The sequence below is a fragment of the Lycium barbarum genome, chromosome 5 (assembly GCF_019175385.1).
Source record: "Lycium barbarum isolate Lr01 chromosome 5, ASM1917538v2, whole genome shotgun sequence".
In the NCBI taxonomy this organism is placed as follows: Eukaryota; Viridiplantae; Streptophyta; class Magnoliopsida; order Solanales; family Solanaceae; genus Lycium; species Lycium barbarum.
In genome coordinates, this window is record NC_083341.1 from 30,334,883 (window position 1) to 30,353,402 (window position 18,520).

Sequence of the window (18,520 nt, forward strand, 5' to 3'; positions counted from 1 at the left end):
CGGGAATATAGTCTTCAATTTTATTCGTTGGCTAGATTTGCCCCGACTATGGTGGTCGATATGGGAGATAGGGTATACAGGTTTGTGAGTGGCTTGGGGCCACATTTGTTCAAGGATTGTTTGACGGCTTCATTGCAACATGGGATGGAAATTTCCCGAATACAAGCCCATGCCCAGAATTTAGAAGGACAACAACCTCCACAAAGGGGTGATCGAGATATCGATAGAAGGCAAAGCAAGAGGGCCAGATCTATGGGGGCAGGAAGTGATTATAGAGGGGGATCAAGGCAGATACATTCTAGACACTCAGGCCAGTCGGTGACTAGTGCACCCCCACGATTTACAGATAGGAGATTTGATCGCTTATTTCGTTCAGGACAGGGTCAGAGTTCGAGGGCCTCAGATTCTCAGTTCAGGGTAGATTATAGCCAGAGGAGACCCCAGTACCGCGATGCAGCCAGTGTGGTAGATTGCATTTCGGACAGTGTCGCCAAGGTTCAGATACTTGCTATGCCTGCGGCCAGGTTGGGTACATGATGCGAGATTGCCCGTTAATGAGTGGTAGAGTTGGGGTTCAGCCCATAGGGTCAGTGGCTGTTGTGCCTGGGTGGCAACTAACTGTGTCAATAGATGGATGGCCTCGGTCACTTGTTGACCCAAAGCAACCGGTGGTGGAACTGGAGCTGAAGCTCCTCCTTGTTCTTCTACATTGGGCGGGGTGGATGAAGTATTAGATAGGGCCTCATTATGTGACTCGCCCTCTTCTACATTAATTAACGACTCTCTTTCTACCCGTCTTTTCATTGTAGTCTTGCCCTTTTGGGTGGCTGTAGCTTTTCCCTTTGGCGGCATTTCTGAAATCATAGCACACTATTAGGGAGGAGAAAATCTTATGACATAGCTCTATCGCACTATCTCTTAAGATGAAGGATGGTCATTTTTTTCCTAAATGCCCTATAGCCTCCTGTTTATTAGTGTGGCGTACAACACACCATAAACAAGACTCTACTAGACACGACTCATGGACACTTCCTTGGACTGAACTGCTCTGATACCACTTTTGTCACGACCCAACTAGGGGCCGTGACGGGTACCCACGGCTTACAGTCGAGCACCACTCATTCTACTACTCATCATACTCAATTCATAAGAAAATAATTTTTCATTTGAGAACATAAATACTTTTATATACATAAGACTTGCGGCTATCAAAATGATAATATATATATATATATATATATATATATATATATATATATATATATATATATATACATACACAATGGCAACATCGTGAGACCATATAACCCACACCTGCGTATCTACGAGCCTCTACTAGAGTACTAGACATATGGACGGGACAGGACCCCGTTGTGCCCAAATATACATACGTACACAAAAGAATGATGAAAGGCACCTCCAGAACAATGGAGTGCTCTTAAGTCAGCTAATAGCTCCTACGAGTCTGGGTCAAGCTCACCTCCCTGTCTACTTGTGGGTACGAACACAGCGTCCAAAGAAAACGGACGTCAGTACGAACATTGTACTGAGTATGAGAGGCATAAATAATAATAATACGTCAATGAGAGAAGGGAAGCATCAAATGAGGAGCAACTGTAACTAACTGTCAATTATAAAAGAAATAATGCATGCTGGCATACTTCATAGTCATCATCATATCATGTATACATAAATGTATAAGCTACCCGTCCATATAGGTATGGTGTGATAATCAATAGCTTGTGTCCAGGCCTCCCCCGTCCGGGGTACCATCTCATGCCGCCCACTAGTGGTGTCTGCCCATGCCATCTGGACATGGTGTATACGCTACCCGCCTTAGCGGTGTCTGCCAGGCCATGTAGGCGCGGTGTGATAGCATCATTTACACATCATAGACTTATCATATTCTCGTCATACTATTATCATAATGCATGACTGGAAACATAAGACAATTGTACTCTATCGGGGTGACATAAGGTCGTGAACCCCCGATTCCATTATGGAGCATTTATAAGCATTCTGCCTCACCTTGAAGGAAATAGTATATAAGGTCAATGTATACAATAAACAACATCATTTACTTATAGGAACATCATATCATGAACTCTAGAATCTTTAAGCTTAAGCTCATCATCATCATTATTAGGCTCATAATGTAACTCTTATCTCATATGGTTATTCATGAACATAGACTCTTAGCTTTCCGGGATGTAGAGGATTCATGGAAAAGAAGGAAAAATCATGACATAAGATTCATGCCATAGAAAGAAAGGACTAGCCTCACATACCTCTTTCGTTTAGCTATTCTATCGTTTGATCGTTCTTCTTCGCTGCCCGTGTTTCTACCTTCAAGAAGGTGTATACTTATATTAGATAATCGATAACATAAGTGTGTTCGAACTAAAGCTATAGAAAATTGAGCAGCGTCTCCTTTGTTTCGACCACTTTCCCCGTATCGTATATCATCTCCCAAACTTCAATAATAACATTCATAATATCATCATCAATGACTTTAGCCAAATTCATCATTATACAATCCTACAATTTCCTCTCAAGGTCATCCATAATCATAATCATAATACAACATTACACTCTTTCTTATCTAATGTTTCTCTCATGCTCCTAACATCATTCATAACGTAATTACAATCACAACGTATCAAGAATCATGATTCTTATTTATCTACTATTCACAATTTTCACTAATCTCATATTTTGTAACCCATTTTCAATCTTCTTCCATAATCCAAGTGTTTCAACTTTTCAATACCTTAAACGACATGAAATAATCATAAAACTCACCTTTGAATGCGTGAGAATGGGTTTTGGTTGACAATGCTTCACTTGAATAAAACCCTAGCTTTAGCTTCCAAAGGATTTCTAACTTCCATAACCCTAGCAAGCTTCCATATGCTTGATTTCCCTTGAATATTGGTGTTTGATCTTTGGTTTCCCTTGATTTTTATGTTGAAGATGGGTATGGAATATTTTAGAAGCTTGGAAAGAAGTGGAGAAGTGAAGAGAATGAATATAATGAGGTGGGATCACATTTAAATACTTGGAAATACTCTGCCCGTCAGGACTTATACTGTCCGTATAACATTGTACGGTTCGTATAACGTCCGTGGTTAACGACCATGGAAAACATTGTTGCTGTTTTGTTATACGGACCATTATACGGTCCGTATAATGTGGTCGTGTAACTCACAGTTTTTTCGAAGTTGTCCTCATCGTTTCGTTTGATCTCCAATCCTTATACCACCTTCTTAACTGGTTTAGTATTTTATTAATGATCTAAACTTCCCTATAATTCGCCCTTAAGGCCATACCAAACAATTCTTCACACAATAATTTATGAAACCTTTCACAAATCCCACTTATACTCTACTTGGCCTTACTAACCTTATTTTCGTCAATTCATATGACTTCAAAGTCTTAACGTGTGCATTCTAAAACCACTAAATATCCGTCTTATAGTCTTAAGAAATTCCTGTTACCCTTAAGCTCGCATTGGTTCATTCACTACACGACGACATGAAATATCCAAGGTGTAACAAGAGGATATATGTTCCTTATCGTCACCTTATTCAGCTGTCTATAATCAATACACATTCGTAAAGAACCATCCTTCTTTCGCACAAATAGAACTGGTGCTCCCTACGGTGATGAACTGGGCCTAATAAATCCCTTTTCAAGCAAATCCTTCAGTTGTGCCTTTAGCTCGTTCAATTCTGCGGGATCCATTCGGTAAGGAGGAATGGAAATAGGCTTGGTGTCCGGCAACACATCAATAGCGAAATCAATCTCTCTTTCCGGAGGAAGGCCTGGGCGTTCATTTGAAAATACATCCGAAAATTTATTCACTGCCGGGACGGATTGAAAAGTTGGTGGCTTTGGTTCGGTATCATGAACTCGGCCTATGTTGTGTTTATGGAGTTATGCTGTGTTTTGGCGTTATGCTGTGTTTATGGAGTTATGCTGTGTTTTGGCGTTATGCTGTGTTTATGGAGTTATGCTGTGTTATGGCGTTATGATGTGTTTATGGAGTTATGCTGTGTTATGGCACCAAAGACGGGGTGGCGACCATGTTCACCGAGTCCCATAATGGGCCGGGTATGATATATGATATTGACATGCATGATTTATGTTTCAAAAGGGCAAGTGTTTTGGTATTCTGGACATTGTACTTGTTTTCTGTACTCCTTATTTCAGTTATGATCCTTGTTACTGTATTTCATGCTTTATATACTTTGTACATATTCCGTACTGACCCTCTTTCTTCGGGGGGCTGCGTTTCATGCCCGCAGGTACAGATAGTTGGTTTGGTGACCCTTCAGCATAAGACTTCTGCCCAGCTATTTTGGAGAGCTCCGTTGTTCCGGAGTCTGGACTTTCTGTTCAGATCTTATGATGTATATGTATATGTTTATCCAGGGGTACGGCGGGGCCCTGTCCCATCATATTTCGCTACCGATACTCTTATAGGTCTGTAGACATATGTGTGGGTTGTGTATAAGTTCTGTTCAGCTGTGTCTAAACGTTGTGCCATGTATATATTCGTCTGTAATGGCAGCCTTGTCGGCTTACATATGACATGATATTGATGTGTAGTGGCAGCCTTGTCGGCTTGCATATGACATGATATTGATGTGTAGTGGCAGCCTTGTCGGCTTGCGTATCATTTTATGATCTGACTAATTGTGACTCCTTAGAAGACAGTCTATCTGGATATATATATACATATATGATGATGTTATGAACCGTTAGAGTTCTTTCGTAAGTTACCATATTGTTCGTAGTTTCAGTTTGGCTATATCTAACAGGTACGTATACGGGTGTCCAGGTCGGGCACTAGTCATGGCCCACGGGGTTGAGTCGTGACACTACCGAGCACCACTCATTCTAATACTCGTCATACTTATCCTGCATACATTTATTGTCCTCACACATCTATCCATAAGGGAAACCATTTTCACTTTCAACATCTCTACATTTATATACATAAGCCTTTCGGCAATCAAAAACGATATACCAGAAGACATTGTGATCATCATGCCATTAACTACCCACGCATACGCATCTACGAGCCTCTACTAGAGTACTAGACATAAGGACGGAACAGGGCCCCGTCGTGCCCAAATATGTACACAAAAGAATATCTCAAAATAGCATCTCTGCTCCTGTAGATCTGCTGATAAGCTCCTACGAATTTGCACCGTCGCTCTGCCTACCTGTGGGCATGAACACAACGTCCAAAAGAAAAGACATCAGTACGAACATTGTACTGAGTATGTAAAGCATGAACAATAATAATATATCGATGAAACAAAGGGACACCAAGTGCGGAACAACCTGTAACTGACTGTCACTTAAGATTTAAATAATGCATGCTAACTTACTTCATAAACATCATGATATCATGTTTGCATATATATAAACTGCCCGACCATATAGGTACGGTGTGATCATCATTAGCCTGCGTCCAGGCCTCCCGTGTCTGGGGTAACCATCTCATCCCGCCCACTAGTGATGTCTACCCATGCCATCTAGACATGGTATATACGCTGCCCGCCTTAGCGCAGTCTGCCCGACCATGTAGGCACGGCGTAATCTCATTATGATATACTTATCATGAATCATGCATACAGACTCGAAGATAGACTATAACTCTATCGGGGTGACGTAAGGTTGTGAACCTCCGATTCCATTATGGAGCATTCATAAGCATTCTACCTCATCTTGAAGGAACTACCATTATAAGGTGAGTGTAACACAATGAACAAAATCAAAGGATCGTAATTAGGATCATTTTCTTTGTAGAAACATCATATTATAGGCTTTAGAATCTTTAGACTTAAACTCATCATCATCATTATCATGCTCGTAACATATCTCTTTTCTTTATCTCATGTGAAGCTCTTTATAATCATAGACTCACAATTTCCGGAATGTAAGAAAGTCATGGAAAAATAGGAAAATTCATGCCATAGGAGTCATGCCTAAGAAAGAAGAAACTAGCCTTACATACCTTTTCGTTATGCTACTCTACCGCTTGAACGTTCCCCTCCAATATTCACGTTTCTACCTTCAAGAGAGTTCGTACTAATATTAGATAATCGTTAACATAAGCATGCTTGAACTAAAGCAAGAGAAAATTGGGCAGCATCTCCTTTGTTCATACAACTTTCTCCATATCATGTATCAACTCCCAACGTCAATAATAACATTCATCTTATCATAATCAACAATCTTCATTCACCCTACATTATTCAAGTCACCCAATTTCCATTCGAAATCATCCATAACCATGGCCATAATACAACATTACATTCATCCTCATATAATATTTCTCCCATGTTCTTAATATAATTTATAACATAATTATAATCACAACATGTCAAGAATCATGATTCATATTAAGCTACCACTCAACAATGTCACTATTCTAATGTTTGTAGCCCATTTTCTATTTCCTTTTATAATCCAAGTTTTTCAACCATTCAATATGCTAAATAACATGTAATGATCATGAAACTCACCTTTGATTGTATCAGAATGGCCTTTGGATGAAAGTACCTCACTTGAGAAAAACCCGAGCTTAAACTTCCAAGAGATTCTTGACTTCAAACAACCCTAGAGAGCTCCCTTACACTTGATTTCCTTGGTTTGACGAAGTTTTTCCTTGATTTGCCTTAAATTAGTGTTGATGAAATATGTAGAACCCTCTAGAAGTCTTGAGAGAAGTGGAGAAGGGTGGAATATGAAAATAATGAAGTGGGAACATCATGTTATACTTGAAATTAACTCAGCCCGTCGGGACTTCTACGAACACTTATACGGTCCCTATAACATTATACGGTCCGTATAAGTGACCGTACTCCACCATCAGAGAAACAACATTTCTGTTGGGTGTTATACGGACCCTTATACGGACCGTATTAGCGGTCGTATAACCGCACCTTTCAGAAATTGTTTTCGTCGTTCGTTTGATCTCTAATCCTTATGGAACCTTTTTCTCACTTGTTTAATACTTCATTGACCATCTAAGGAGCGTTATAACTCTTCTTTAAGGCATCATTAAGTCAAATTTAGCTCAGTACTTGTAAATCTTTTCCGAAACACCACATATACTTCGCCTTTTTTAAGGAACTTTCTCCTCTTACTTCCAACGTCTTTGAAATCTTAATTAGAATCGTTAATTAACCTTTCTTACTCACAGAAATATCATATTTGTCTCACCCTGTGTTAGTTTATCTATCATACGACGACATGAATTTTTTTTCCGAGGTGTAACAAAGAGCCCGTGATTTTATTTGCTTAAACTACAGGAATTCTTCGGGTCAAAGCCGGATAAGGACCCTTAGAGCTTTATTTATGGGATTGTTATACCCCGTATTTTTGTACGTTGGATTATTCGTAAGCTGAAGTGGGGTCCACATGTCAAGATTTTTTTAAAAAAAAATATACATATGACATGTTATATGGATAATATATGTGAAGTTAAACACAACTCAAGAAGGACCCTTGAGCCAAATCTAACTGTAAGCCCTGCAAAAAGATGTTTTTAAGTTACGTTTTGGGTAATCTGACTTCGGGAGGCCATAACCCCATCAGTATTTGGGAATTTGGGAAAACTCCTAAAATGAAAGCTGTAGATAATTGAAATACCTTTCCAACCATAGATCGTGGGCCTATATGTGACATCAGGATAAGGAGATATGGACGTTTTAAGGCAGAAAGGTCAAGCTGGGCAGTGAAATGGGCCCAACCCGATTCCAATCCGGGTCAGGCCCATTTCCCTTGCTATTTAAGGGAAATTTCAGCCTTTTCCTCCTCAGTTTCAGACCAAAAAGACCCAGAAAATTCTATAGAGAGAGAGGGAGGAAAGCCTTAGAGAGAAAAATAAAGTTTTGATCAAAATCTAAGCCCCGAATCCCGAAGCTCATGAAGAGAAAAGTGTTGTACGTTGCGTTGCCTTCAATTTGAGCTAAAAATCAGCCAAGAAAAAGAGTGTTGACGTGGTTTCTGCATACTTAAGGTAAGAGTAAGGTCCCTTTTTCATTGTTAACAAGTTTATTTAGAGTTTTAACGGATTAGAACGGAGAAAATAGCGTTATAAATTCGTTTGTTGTTTTGTTGAGATTTATGGATCGGGGGCTGTTTTAGTTGGATTAAATGGATGGAATTTGCTGAGTTATGATGTATAATAATTGTTGATGTTGTTTACAAGTTGTTGTTCTTGAATTTGGGAGAATAAAGTGTATGAAGATATCATATACAAAGCGTATACCGGGCTGTTTTTATATGATTTTCGTGGCTGTTTTGTAACAATATTATGGTGTTGTTTGGTGGTTGTTATTAATTTTTTTGTGGGCTGGAATATCGTGGGATTGGCTGTAGTTGTTGTTGTTGTTGTGTTTATTGTTATACTATAGATATACGAAAATAAAGAAGTGTATACAAGCATTGGTATATGAATGTATATTGGGCTGTTTTGGAAGTGATTCAAGAATGGATTTAATTCTAGTTTGATATGAAATTGTTGGTGTTGTTGTTGTTGCTATTTTGATTGATGTTTGGATAAATTGGAATCTCGAGGATTTATAAGTTTTCAGGAGAAATGCTGCCCGAATTTCGTTAAGTATCATTCGTACTTGGATTGGTTAGTAAATGATGTGGATGATATAACTGTGGCTTATGTTATCTGAATTTTAGACCTACGAGCTCGAGAAGTAGACGTTGGACATTTAAATAAGCGTTAAATATATGTAAAGCTATCCTTTCTTTCTTTTTGGCATGATCTTTGTAAAACAAATAGACGACGTATATATGACTCCAAAGAAGCTCCTATTCATGGAGCCATTAGGATGGCTAATGTTCTTGATTTCCAGAAGCTATTTCATGGTGTCTCGATACGTGTCTATGATTCCAGAAGTTCTATTTTAATATAATCCATTGTGACATTCGAAGGGTACTTGATATGATTATTGTCTTGATTTTCAAATGATAGTTCATCTTGATTATTCTATCGAGTCTCAGATATGACTTAGTTTGCATATGGTTGCTCACTACTCTGCTATTGTATACCTCAATATATCTTTCACCGAGTCCCGGGCCGGGTATATTTTCGTGCACAGTTTCACTGCATTGTTCACCGAGTCCCTCACTAGAGGGCTGGGTACGGTATATATATATATATATATGATATAATGATGTGATGATATGATGACTTTATTCACCGAGTCCCATAATGGATCGGGTATGATAATTGATATTGATATGCATAATTTACATTTCATAAGGAAAATGTATTGGTATTTTGAATGTCATACTTTTCTCCTGTGACCTCTATTTCAGTTATGATCCTCTGTACTGTATCACATGCTTTATATACTTAGTACATATTCCGTACTGACCCCCTTTCTTCGGGGGGGCTGCGTTTCATGCCCGCAGGTACAGATAGTCTGTTTGGTGACCCTCCAGCTTAGGACTTCTACTCAGCTGTCTTGGCGAGCTCCACTATTCCGGAGCCTAGACTTTTGGTACAGATCTTATGATGTATATATATGTTTATCCAGGGGTACAGCGGGGCCCTATCCCGTCATATTTCACTATCGATACTCTTAGAGAACTGTAGACATATGTGTGGGTTGTGTATAAGTTTGTTCAGCTGTGTCTATATGATGTGCTATGGATATTGATATGTAGTAGCAGCCTTGTCGGCTTTCGTATCATATTATGTTTTGATTAGTTGTGACTTCTCAGGAGACAGGTTATCCGAGTATGTATATATATGATGACGTTATGAACCTTTGGAGTTCTTATGCAAGTTTCCATATTGTTTCATAAATTCGGTTTGACTATACCTAACAGGTACGTATATGAGTGTCCAGCCCGAGTACTAGTCATGGCCCACGGGGTTGGGTCGTGACAGAAGTGGTATCAGAGCAGTTCATCCTTGGAGTGTCTCCAGACCGTGTCTAGTAGAGTCTTGTTTATCGGTGTGTTGTGCACCACATCTATAAACAGGAAGCTACAGGACATTTAGGATGTTACCTTTCCTTCTTACTCTAGATCGTGCGATAGAGCCAAGAGATAAGAAATGATATCCCTTATATACTCACCTTTGATTTCAGCAGGAGAGTGGTGTCGACAAGAGAAGGTAAATGATGCTACTGGGAGTTACAGAGGCAAGACATTTCATCGAGGTTACGTTATCAGAAATTGTATATCCAGAATGGAAAACTGGCCATCATCAAGGTGAGTTATTGTAAGTATAGTAAGAAAATAGATTGAATGTATATATATTGTTGATAAGTTCAGTTATAAGGTGTGAACAGAAGAAGCTGAACGAATCAGTAAAAAGACAAGTTAGCAGGGTACATGTCAGATACGGTATGAATGTTGCAGGTATGATTGAAACCTGCAGTTAAAGATTGAAAGGGAAAGTACACAGGAAAGTGTAACAGGTACAGTTCGAGTTGGACATACGAGGTAAGTTCGTCATTTTCATACTGATATAGATATGGAGAGCCATGTACAGCTATGATATGATATAATATATACATATATATGTTGGCCCTGCGAGGCATTGTTGGTATTTCCTGCGTTCAGGTTTTGGGATAGTAAGAAATACAGAGGAAACTCTGCCAAAATTTTCCTAGAAGTAAAAAGAGAACGAGATATAAGTTCGTAAAAGTCTTGAAAGGTCATGTCAACAGTAATGATGAGATTTGAATAAGTTGCAAGTACGTCTGACTTCGAGAAATAAAGTTAACGGTTGAATTGATAATAATAGTAATTTTGAGGTCGACATCGATATGGTAAATTTATCATGTTGGATTAAATCTTTAAGAGATACCCTCCATGTCATCCGTAAGAGGCATCATTCCTATTTGGGAAATTTGATTTCGAAGAAGCAAATGTGAGCAGCAAAGTTTGCAATTCATTTGAACGGACCAGAATACTTTCCAGCCACATTTTACCTTAGAAAAAAAAGCTCACGTTGAAGAGAAAAAACGTGCAGCAATTAAGTTTCACTCTTATTTGAAGAGTACAAAGCATACACCAAGTAGTTTATGAATTAAATAGTTCGTTCACGACCCATGAACAAATCTGGAGGTAAACTATGTGAATCAAGCATTAGAAGTCCCGTGGTGCTTGTCGGACTCTAGTTCTTCTTCTTGTGGTGGTTTTGGAGGATGCTTCATGGTGACGCAATCTTGGAGTTGAAGAATTCTTGTATTCTTGAGGTAACATTTCATCATATCTTTATGTCCTTGAGTTTATTAGTTCTTAATCAACTAATTGGAGATGGAATTTGTAGAAGGAAAACTCAAACTTGTGGGCTGTCTTAGATCATGTGTTTCATGTGTTGTTGATGGAATGCTTGGATAATTTGGAAAGGCTTGAGATACTAAGAGATGATTTAGAAAAGGCTGGCAAATCTTAATAGTGTATTATATTGAGGTATCACTGAATTGACAAGCAGGGATAAATTACGACGAGTTTATAGTTAGAAGAAATAACAGTATGATTGAGATAAGAGTACAGAGGAAGAAGAATTGTGGCAAATAGGAATGTATTGGTAAGGTGGCTTGTGAGGTATTGAGGTTAAGATTAACCAGAGAGGGTAAGAGGTTAAGTACGCCTACTCCACCGAGTGTGATTAAACCATAGTCAGAATCGTGAACAGGGTTAAAAAAAAAAAAAAAAAAAAAAAAAAAAAAAGGGGAGAGAGTGTTACATTATAGGATTGATTACCAACAGGATATGATGTGAATATAATGAGGATTGTTATAAAAATGAGTAAAGCCTAGTGAGGGAGTGGCTAAAATATATGAGGTGATCTATGCGACTAAAGTGTAAAGGCAAATGTGATATGGAAAGGCAAGGTATAGAACGAATGAGAAAGACTTATAAAGTTCTATAGGGAAAGTTCAGAATAAAGATTATGCGATAACGGAAATGAAAGCGAGCACAGAAAAGAAAGAGGTAATTAAAAGAAGGAAATAAGAAGGAAGCGAGCGAGATAACAGTCTAGTAATAGGTTATGACATGTATAGCCGGGAACCCGAGCAATATAAGTGACGGAATTATGAAAGACCAAACTATAGAAAGATGAGCAACGAGGTAAAATAACATGAGTGCCAGAAAATGACTGGTATGATAAGAATAGACAGGGATAAGCAGAGTGTGTTTTGAGAATGAGAAAGGGGTTATGTAGAAGTAATGTTTTCCGAAGGATATAGTGGTAGCATAAGATTTCTTGTGCATAGAATAAAAGATGGACATAGAATGGAGAAATGGAAAGGAATACTAAAGAAAGCACCCAAGATAGATGTAATTAATGGAGTACGAGTGTAAAATAAAAGGGAAATATGTAGCTACGAACTTAAAGGTGTAGTGCGAGGGAAAGGTGATAAGATAAGACAATTATTAAGATGAAATTGATATGATTTTGAGTAAGTTAGAAGTCAGTGTCAGGTACGCAACAAGGGTAGAAGAGCATAAGACATAAAGGAGTACTGCGCGTATACGACTTCACCTGTGAAATCCTTAAAGGACAGGGACTGTAGGTTGAGGAACAAATGATGTATTGTAAATTCATTAGAGGAAACAGATGATACAAGTTGGGATAAAGATAATTTTACAAGAGAAATTTGGATACTTATCATCGGAATATAAGTGCTACCTAATTGAGAATTTGGAACGACTATAGGAACTAATTAATTATTGATTGGAGTAAGTGGGATGTGGCCTTGGATGAGTTGCTACATTGATTGCATTACTCAAGTACGAATTATCAGATAAGATTTTATACTATATATGGAAATGTTCTCATCGCTTCACGATTTGTTAAGGTTTCGTATGTGGATAATCAAAGTTATACATTATAAAGAAAGACATGAGTATGGTACAGTGTACTGATTGAATTGGAAGAAGGATCGGATGAATTTGAGATTGGAAATATGGACATAGAGCGGAATATCAACAGATAATGGTATAAGTACAACCCCAAAGGGGGAAGCGGGTGAAAGCAAAGCAAGTATAGATGGAAACAATTGACACTACAATATATTTGATATGGATACTTAAATTTCAATTGAGATCCCTTGCTGAAACAAGTTATTAAGACCTGGAGGCCAGCAATGAACGGATAGAAGCCAAGATGGTATTTCGGACAAGACCGAGGATCATTTGTAAAGATCTTATATGATATGACATTAGAAAGTGGGTGGTTGTAAAAAGAAAGAGTACGACAGAAGAATGGTAGCGAGTAACTTAAGAGATTTTACAAAAGATAGCAATGCTATACTAGATTAAAGGCTAAGGTGTCGGCAATAGAGTTGTGCGCTAATGATATTGCGACTTATAAGTAGCAAAAGGGAAGGGATAGAAAATCTCCTACAGTAGGATATAAGAAAATCAAAGGGGTAAAAAAAGGAAGGAAAGGAGTATGATAAGATAGGTTACAAGCGAGTTTTAATACGGATGAGATATGTAAAGCAGAATGAACTAGGAGGAGGAAAAGCTAGGACTAAGATTGGATATATTTTATACAAGTTGTACAAGAATAGTTATACAACCTATGAATATTTGTATGCTGAGAATGAGACCAAGTGAGTACTTGATAATAAGAGTAAGGATTCAGTAATAACAATGCGGTTGTGAGATTTTGGATATATTAAGGAAAGGTGTATGATGGTTTGAACCAAAGTACCGAGATAGGATTAGTACTGAGGGAAAAAACCATAGTTGAGCACCGATATCAATTGAAGGATATGAGAGAAGAATGCAAGGTAAAGTATAAAGACTAGTCAAATGGCGCTAAGGTATTTCTCGGGCTAATTTGAGCACCTTCACATATTTGTGTAAAGATTGCATCATAATGTGTGAAAGTAAAACTAAAAGCAAAATCTGGGTAAAGGGGCAATAGAATACGCCTAAAGTGTTACAAGTTGGGTTAAGAGAAATTATGAATTAGCTTAAGTGAGACGATCAGAACAAGCGGGTCACTGGTTACTGGGTGATAGTGAATTTATATGTCAAATCAAGAGAATTTATTTCAGAATTATACCAGTTAATAATAGACAGATCACAGAGCGGCTATGTAAAGTTATAAAATGAGGAAACTCCAGCGCTACTTGATAGCCAACTCTAAGGATTGAGATTAAGAGCTAAAAGCAAGGTGATAGTTAAAAACCTTTAAGAGAAAGTCGAGAAGTGATACATGATGCGGAAGATTTCAGAATACGGACTGTAATAGCAGGACAAAGCAAGGTTATTGGAGTAAAATAATGTTACACCCTGGGAAATGTCGTCTTATTCGTAGAGTCTGCGAAGGGTCTACAGGTTACCAGAGGCATGAAATACTCCAGGGATTGTAAAGTCTAATAAATCGACGAGGGACGTTTACGCGTGAGAGGTAAGATGAAGTGAACGATACGTCTTAAAGGAGTAACTATAGAAGAAGAAAGATTCGAGTTAAGACTACGTGCATCAAGAGAGACAATAACATTTCAGTAGAAGCGCTCGCAATACAACTGACAACCAACTGCGAAATAAGGACGAGAGTAAAGACAACGATGTGGAATTATTACCTCACGAGGCGAGAGAAAGAGGAAATATTACAGGAATGGTTACTTAGAGACCTGGAATGCGTTACAGTGAATTAAAGGGAATCGACCAATGAAAAAGGCATGTGAAGGGCATAATTGAATAAGGAAACACTTGAGAAATTATTGGGAGTTTAGGACCAGTTTAACATTCGAGGACGAATGTTCCAAAGGGGGGAAGGATGTTGTACCCCGTATTTGTGTACGTTGGATTATTCGTAAGCTGAGGTGGGGTCCACATGTTGAGATTTTTTTAAAAATAAATATGCATATGACAAGTTATATGGATAATATATGTGAATTGAAACACGACTCAAGAAGGACCCTTGAGCCAAATCCAAGTGTAAGCCCTGCAAAAAGATGTTTTTAAGTTACGTTTTGGGTAATCTGACTTCGGGAGGCCATAACCCCATCAGTATTTGGGAATTTGGGAAAACTCCTAAAATGAAAACTGTAGATAATTGAAATACCTTTCCAACCATAGATCGTGGGCCTATATGTGACATCGGGATAAGGAGATATGGACGTTTTAAGGCAGAAAAGTCAAGCTGGGCAGTGAAATGGGTCCAACCCGATTCCAATCCGGGTCAGGCCCATTTCCCTTGCTATTTAAGGGAAATTTCAGGCTTCTCCTCCTCAGTTTCAGACCAAAAAGACCCAGAAAATTCTATAGAGAGAGAGGGAGGAAAGCCTTAGAGAGAAAAACAATGTTTTGGTCAAAATCTGAGCCCCGAATCCCGAAGCTCATGAAGAGAAAAGTGTTGTACGTTGCGTTGCCTTCAATTTGAGCTAAAAATCAGCCAAGAAGAAGAGTGTTGACGTGGTTGCTACATACTTAAGGTAAGAGTAAGGTCCCTTTTTCATTGTTAACAAGTTTATTTAGAGTTTTAACGGGTTAGAACGGAGAAAAATAGCGTTATAAATTCGTTTGTTGTTTTGTTGAGATTTATGGATCGGGGGCTGTTTTAGTTGGATTAAATGGATGGAATTTGCTGAGTTATGATGTATAATAATTGTTGATGTTTTTGACAAGTTGCTGTTCTTGAATTTGGGAGAGTAAAGTGTATGAAGATATCATATACAAAGCGTATACCGGGCTGTTTTTATATGATTTTCGTGGCTGTTTTGTGACAATATTTTGGGGCTGTTTGTGGTTGTTATGAATTGTTTTGTGGGCTGGAATATCATGGGATTGGCTGTAGTTGTTGTTGTTGTTGTGCTTGTTGTTATACTATAGATATACGAAAATAAAGAAGTATATACAAGCATTGGTATACGAATGTATATTGGGCTATTTTGGAAGTGATTTAAGAATGGATTTAATTCTAGTTTGATATGAAATTGTTGGTGTTGTTGTTGTTGGTAATTTTATTGATGTTGGGATAAATTGAAATCTCGAGGATTGTTAAGTTTTCAAGGGAAATGCTGCCCGAATTTCGTTAAGTTTCATTCGTACTTGGATTGGTTAGTAAGTGATGTGGATGATCTAACTGTGGCTTATGTTATCTTAATTTTAGACCTACGAGCTCAAGAAGTAGACGTTGGACATTTAAATAAGCGTTAAAGGTATGTAAAGCTATCCTTTCTTTCTTTTTGGCATGATCTTTATAAAACAAATAGACGACGTATATATGACTCCAAAGAAGCTCCTATTCTTAGAGCCACTACGATGGCTAATGTTCTTGATTTCCAGAAGCTATTTCATGGTGTCTCGATACGTGTCTATGATTCCAGAAGTTCTATTTTGATATAATCCATTGTGACATTCGAAGGGTACTTGATATGATTATTGTCTTGATTTTCAAATGATAGTTCATCTTGATTATGCTATCGAGTCTCAGATATGACTTAGTTTGCATATGGTTGCTCACTACTCTGCTCGTGCATGCCTCAATATACCTTTCACCGAGTCCCGGGCCGGGTATGTTTTCGTGCACAGTTTCACTGCATTGTTCACCGAGTCCCTCACTAGAGGGCCGGGTACGGTATATATATATATATATATATATATATATATATATATATATATATATATATATATATATATATATATGATATGATGATGTGATGATATGATGATATGATGATATCCCGTATTTTTGTACGTCGAATTATTCGTAAGCTAATCGACATAAGTTTAAGGACGAGATTATTTTTGGGATAAGAGACAAGGGCTTTTACTCCACGATTTTTAATAAGTGCATGATTGATTGTAAAATTCAATTGGTGTAGAAATATAAGTGGGGATTAAGGATTAATTAGCCTAATTAGTGTATTAAGTGGGCCCCACCAAGCATAATAACAAAATTTGATTATTGTATTAATGTATTTTTATAGTGGGACACTTGTCCACTTTATAGGCAGCCTATATAAGTCAAATTGATGACTAATTCATCAACAAAAATTCATTTCATCTTCATCCAAATTAAGATAAGAGAGAGAAGCTCTCAAACTAGAGAGAGGGAGAGCCCCGGCCATGGCTATGGCAGCCACACTTTGAGCTCACGGCTAGCTTCTCCTCCCCCCCCCCCCCCCCCCCTTCTACACAATTAGTTAGTGATTTACAATCCAATTGGAGGAAACAAAGATAGAGATTACAACAACCATGGAAACTCACGGCCATGGCTGTTCTTGAAGGAGTTTACATTTTTGATAATAAGAGCTTGGTTTCTAAGGTAAGATTTAACTCTCTTTTTCATGTTTTATAAAAGATTGGTCTTTGTTTGAATTGGTGGATGTAGTATTGAATGCAGGAATTGTGGATATTGATGTTGAAACTTTGCTTTGGTCGTATATGGGGCTGTTTGAAGCAAGTAATGATGAGCTAATTTTAATTGTTGTTAGTGCCATGGATTGTGTGATGAAAGTGAAGGAATTATGATAATTAAGGTCGTAGTTGTTATATGAAATTGTTGAAATATGAATTGGATTAAATGTTCATAAAGTTGTGGGCTGTTCTTATTGAATTGAAAGATTAAAAGTGTGGTTTTATGTTCATGTGTTGTTGTTCTTGTTGTTGGTGATGTGGCTCCTAAATTTGGAGAAAAGAAGTGTATAACGTATCGTATACAAAGCGTATGTTGGTTTGTTTGGTGTATAAATCTTAGATGTTAATGATTTGGATTGGAAAAGGATTAAGAAAGGTTATTGGGTTGTTTGAGTTGTTTATGGACTGGATTTTAAGAATTTGATATGAATATTTCTATTATTGTTGTTGTTGGTATTGATGTGATAACAGGAGATTAATTGGAAGTTTGGGTTAGGCGAATTATATAGAGAAAATGCTGCCCGATTTCCGTTAAGTTCTTAACTAACCAAAATCCTAATCAAGAAATTATGAACTAAAGAATGATTCCTATAAGTGATCGGTTGTAGATTTATAAGCTAGAAAGTATAGTTTACTAACGATGGCGTTACTTTCATATTAAATAGGCTAAAGGGGCGACGAAGCGAACTTGGTTACGATTAACCTATAACAGGTATGTAAAGTTATCCTTTCTTTCTTTTTGCATGATTCATATGAAATGAACAAACGAGGAATGTATAAGTTCCTATTCCTAGAGACACTAGGATGGTTAATGTTCTTGATTTCCATAAGCTATTTCATATTGTTTTGATACGTGTCTATGATTCCTAAAGTTCCTTTTGACATAATTCATAATGACGTTCGAGGGATACTTGATATGACTGTCACCATTGATACTCAAGTGTTAATTCATTCTACTTATTCTATTGAGTCCCTGATGATGATTTAGTGTGTATATGGTTGCTCACTACTCTACTCGTGCATGCCTCAATATGTCTTTCACCGAGGCCCGGGCCGAGTATGTTATCGTGCACAGTCTCACTGCATTGTTCACCTAGTCCTTCACTAGAGGGTCGGGTACGGTATATATATATAT